Source organism: Coregonus lavaretus, assembly GCF_964263955.1.
Source record: "Coregonus lavaretus genome assembly, chromosome: 25".
NCBI lineage: Eukaryota > Metazoa > Chordata > Actinopteri > Salmoniformes > Salmonidae > Coregonus > Coregonus lavaretus.
Window position 1 is genome coordinate 42,635,980 of NC_140012.1, and position 6,473 is coordinate 42,642,452.

Sequence of the window (6,473 nt, forward strand, 5' to 3'; positions counted from 1 at the left end):
ATACACCAGACTGAACCCTAACCCTCCAGTACAATACACCAGACTGAACCCTAACCCTCCAGTACACTACACCAGACTGAACCCTAACACTCCAGTACAATACACCAGACTGAACCCTAACCCTCCAGTATAATACACCAGACTGAACCCTAACCCTCCAGTATAATACACCAGACTGAACCCTAACCCTCCAGTACACTACACCAGACTGAACCCTAACACTCCAGTACAATACACCAGACTGAACCCTAACCCTCCAGTACAATACACCAGACTGAACCCTAACCCTCCAGTACAATACACCAGACTGAACCCTAACCCTCCAGTACACTACACCAGACTGAACCCTAACACTCCAGTACAATACACCAGACTGAACCCTAACCCTCCAGTATAATACACCAGACTGAACCCTAACCCTCCAGTATAATACACCAGACTGAACCCTAACCCTCCAGTATAATACACCAGACTGAACCCTAACCCTCCAGTATAATACACCAGACTGAACCCTAACCCTCCAGTATAATACACCAGACTGAACCCTAACCCTCCAGTATAATACACCAGACTGAACCCTAACCCTCCAGTATAATACACCAGACTGAACCCTAACCCTCCAGTACAATACACCAGACTGAACCCTAACCCTCCAGTATAATACACCAGACTGAACCCTAACCCTCCAGTACACTACACCAGACTGAACCCTAACCCTCCAGTATAATACACCAGACTGAACCCTAACCCTCCAGTACAATACACCAGACTGAACCCTAACCCTCCAGTATAATACACCAGACTGAACCCTAACCCTCCAGTATAATACACCAGACTGAACCCTAACCCTCCAGTATAATACACCAGACTGAACCCTAACCCTCCAGTATAATACACCAGACTGAACCCTAACCCTCCAGTATAATACACCAGACTGAACCCTAACCCTCCAGTATAATACACCAGACTGAACCCTAACCCTCCAGTATAATACACCAGACTGAACCCTAACCCTCCAGTATAATACACCAGACTGAACCCTAACCCTCCAGTATAATACACCAGACTGAACCCTAACCCTCCAGTACACTACACCAGACTGAACCCTAACCCTCCAGTATAATACACCAGACTGAACCCTAACCCTCCAGTATAATACACCAGACTGAACCCTAACCCTCCAGTATAATACACCAGACTGAACCCTAACCCTCCAGTATAATACACCAGACTGAACCCTAACCCTCCAGTATAATACACCAGACTGAACCCTAACCCTCCAGTATAATACACCAGACTGAACCCTAACCCTCCAGTATAATACACCAGACTGAACCCTAACCCTCCAGTATAATACACCAGACTGAACCCTAACCCTCCAGTATAATACACCAGACTGAACCCTAACCCTCCAGTATAATACACCAGACTGAACCCTAACCCTCCAGTATAATACACCAGACTGAACCCTAACCCTCCAGTATAATACACCAGACTGAACCCTAACCCTCCAGTATAATACACCAGACTGAACCCTAACCCTCCAGTATAATACACCAGACTGAACCCTAACCCTCCAGTATAATACACCAGACTGAACCCTAACCCTCCAGTATAATACACCAGACTGAACCCTAACCCTCCAGTATAATACACCAGACTGAACCCTAACCCTCCAGTACAATACACCAGACTGAACCCTAACCCTCCAGTATAATACACCAGACTGAACCCTAACCCTCCAGTACAATACACCAGACTGAACCCTAACCCTCCAGTATAATACACCAGACTGAACCCTAACCCTCCAGTATAATACACCAGACTGAACCCTAACCCTCCAGTATAATACACCAGACTGAACCCTAACCCTCCAGTATAATACACCAGACTGAACCCTAACCCTCCAGTATAATACACCAGACTGAACCCTAACCCTCCAGTATAATACACCAGACTGAACCCTAACCCTCCAGTATAATACACCAGACTGAACCCTAACCCTCCAGTATAATACACCAGACTGAACCCTAACCCTCCAGTATAATACACCAGACTGAACCCTAACCCTCCAGTATAATACACCAGACTGAACCCTAACCCTCCAGTATAATACACCAGACTGAACCCTAACCCTCCAGTATAATACACCAGACTGAACCCTAACCCTCCAGTATAATACACCAGACTGAACCCTAACCCTCCAGTATAATACACCAGACTGAACCCTAACCCTCCAGTATAATACACCAGACTGAACCCTAACCCTCCAGTATAATACACCAGACTGAACCCTAACCCTCCAGTATAATACACCAGACTGAACCCTAACCCTCCAGTATAATACACCAGACTGAACCCTAACCCTCCAGTATAATACACCAGACTGAACCCTAACCCTCCAGTATAATACACCAGACTGAACCCTAACCCTCCAGTATAATACACCAGACTGAACCCTAACCCTCCAGTATAATACACCAGACTGAACCCTAACCCTCCAGTATAATACACCAGACTGAACCCTAACCCTCCAGTATAATACACCAGACTGAACCCTAACCCTCCAGTATAATACACCAGACTGAACCCTAACCCTCCAGTATAATACACCAGACTGAACCCTAACCCTCCAGTATAATACACCAGACTGAACCCTAACCCTCCAGTATAATACACCAGACTGAACCCTAACCCTCCAGTACAATACACCAGACTGAACCCTAACCCTCCAGTATAATACACCAGACTGAACCCTAACCCTCCAGTATAATACACCAGACTGAACCCTAACCCTCCAGTATAATACACCAGACTGAACCCTAACCCTCCAGTATAATACACCAGACTGAACCCTAACCCTCCAGTATAATACACCAGACTGAACCCTAACCCTCCAGTATAATACACCAGACTGAACCCTAACCCTCCAGTACACTACACCAGACTGAACCCTAACCCTCCAGTACACTACACCAGACTGAACCCTAACCCTCCAGTATAATACACCAGACTGAACCCTAACCCTCCAGTATAATACACCAGACTGAACCCTAACCCTCCAGTATAATACACCAGACTGAACCCTAACCCTCCAGTATAATACACCAGACTGAACCCTAACCCTCCAGTATAATACACCAGACTGAACCCTAACCCTCCAGTATAATACACCAGACTGAACCCTAACCCTCCAGTATAATACACCAGACTGAACCCTAACCCTCCAGTATAATACACCAGACTGAACCCTAACCCTCCAGTATAATACACCAGACTGAACCCTAACCCTCCAGTATAATACACCAGACTGAACCCTAACCCTCCAGTATAATACACCAGACTGAACCCTAACCCTCCAGTATAATACACCAGACTGAACCCTAACCCTCCAGTATAATACACCAGACTGAACCCTAACCCTCCAGTATAATACACCAGACTGAACCCTAACCCTCCAGTATAATACACCAGACTGAACCCTAACCCTCCAGTATAATACACCAGACTGAACCCTAACCCTCCAGTATAATACACCAGACTGAACCCTAACCCTCCAGTATAATACACCAGACTGAACCCTAACCCTCCAGTATAATACACCAGACTGAACCCTAACCCTCCAGTATAATACACCAGACTGAACCCTAACCCTCCAGTATAATACACCAGACTGAACCCTAACCCTCCAGTATAATACACCAGACTGAACCCTAACCCTCCAGTATAATACACCAGACTGAACCCTAACCCTCCAGTATAATACACCAGACTGAGGGACATTTTTGTCTACAAATTATAATACAAGTAATAAAGGCCTAGTGCACTAATCTGGTGGATTTATTTAAAAATATATATTTATACTTTTTTCAATTGATCAGGGGATACTGCAGCACCGTCAGCACCCGTACTTCCTGTGGCTATGGTTCTAAGATAGGAAAGTTAATTCTCACAGCTGAGTAAAGTTGCAGTCAACATAAGATTATTTTACAGTCCAAGGCAAGGGAAAATAGCCCCTGGCAACCATTCCACTGATACGCTCACACGACACTCCCAAATATCCCGTATCAAATCAGCACTGCCGATTGTAATATTACTGTGAGCAGGGGAACTCTGAACAGGCACGTGGTCCCAAATAATCCTTTAGGACCAATAGCATAGTGGTAACGCTCTGAGAGAAAGTACTGTACATGTAATTACATAGGAGTGTTGAGGTAATTATGGAGTCTATTCATGCAATGGTCACATTCTGCAGAATGAAAATGTTTGCATTTTTTGAATGTTGTGCATGAAAAGACCCTATCAACCCCCCCCCCCCCCCCCCAACACACAACTGACATAGCCTGTTGTGGGATGAAAGGCAGCAAAGGAATAAGTTAAAGAACACTCTTCCAGATGTTACAGTAGGTTTTTGGTGAGGTCTACTCAGCCAGGTCGTTCAAGATTGATGTTGGGAAATGCCCTCAAAACCGGCCACTAGGGGCAACAGTGAGCGCTTTTACCATCTAGTAGACTTGGGTTTTTTTTGTTTTTTTTTGTCATTTAGCAGACGCTCTTATCCAGAGCGACTTACAGTTAGTGAATACATTTTTTTTATTTTTTATACTGGCCCCCCGTGGGAATCGAACCCACAACCCTGGCGTTGCAAACGCCATGCTCTATCAACTGAGCTACATCCCTGCCGGCCATTCCCTCCCCTACCCTGGTTTTGTGAGGGTGTTGTGGAAGGGGGTGATCCCATGACTCTGGATCCGAAAGATGGGTGTTCAATCCCAGTAAAAAAAAAAAAAAAAAAAAAACAGTATCTAAATAAGTAATTCACAGTTGGAATCCATTAGAAATACTTTCAATTATCAATCCTATGACTCTGGATCATGACTGGGAAACAGATTTTTATCCCAAACTTTAACCCTTACCGTAACCATTTGGAATGAGTGCCTAATCTTTAACTTCGAAATTTGACGTTTGGAGAACGTCTAATTTTACAAAGAGAGAGCTTGTTGGGTCTACTCTCCCCTATCCGCTTCAGGATGCAGACTGCACCACCTGCTGGTGTGACGGTGCAATGGTCCTGGTAACAGTTGATCACTTCAATAGTAATAGTATCATCAGAATTATGATATCACACAAGGTTCATTAATAAGAGACTAACACAATGAGGATTTTGGAAAGTAGTACTTATTTAATGTCATTATTGCAAATGTGAAAAAAAATAGATGCTCCGTAAGAAAAAAACCCAGTTGGAATCCATTAGAAATACACTCAATTATCAAAAACACCACTTTACAAACACAGCTCTCTCTGGGCATGGAAATTATTGTTAAGTATTTACCACCATAGTGCACGTTTAGGCCTGGTCCCAGATCCAACTCCTAACAGACTGGCGCCCAGGCTAACAGACTGGCGCCCAGGCTAACAGACTGGCGCCCAGGCTAACAGACTGGCGCCCAGGCTAACAGACTGGCGCCCAGGCTAACAGACTGGCGCCCAGGCTAGTTTAGCAATATAAAAAAGGTTCCGTCAGTAACAAAAAGCAATATGAGAAATATAAGCGACCCTAAAATGTAATTCTTCAAAGAAATCCTGCACCAGCAGTAATAAGCAAGGGGATGGGAGGATGGATGGATGGATGGATGGATGGATGGATGGGATGGATGGATGGGAGGATGGATGGATGGATGGATGGATGGGAGGATGGATGGATGGGAGGATGGATGGATAGGTTAGGTTAGTGTTGCTCAGTACATCTCCCTAAGAGCAGGTGCAGTAGCCACACTCGTAAACACAGCAGGATATCAATGAAGTGCACAGGAAGCCACACTGGTAAACACTGCAGGATATCAATGCAGTGCACAGGAAGCCAACTCTCCCTGCATCCTAATTATCTAGGTGTCCTCCCCACACAATTAAAAGCGTTGGATAATTGGTGTAAACACGGGAGTACCCCCCATTTTTCTTAAACTAGTCAGTCTCTTTAAAATCCATGAAGGGAAGTGATCAAGTGCACACTTAGGGCAGAATGTTAAAGAATCGGGACATAGACAACAGCTACAAGCAGACGCTGAAGGACACATCAGTCACACTCCTCTGAATAAGTGCTGGGGCCAGAGTTCCTCTCCAGTAGCCATTAGCCTAAACTTGTCAAAATCAATTTGAGTCTTAAGACAAAAATATGATTTTTGGCTCCAGTTGTTACTGGCAGTAATGTAGACGAATGTGCGCAAAAGAGCTGTTCCTGAGGTACAGCCACAGCATTTCTGTGTGGTACCACACTGTTGGACAAACTACTACACACTTCTTAACCACTGGTGGGTTGAGTGAGTTCATCCCAGCCTGGTGGTGAAAACTCCCTTCAGCCAATGCTTCCATCATAAGGACCTGTATTTAGGCACTAAGTTAGTCTTTCTCCCTTTTCCCATCCATTTTGTACCCTCTTTGTAAACAGTCGCTCCCATCTGGGTCGTATTCACTAG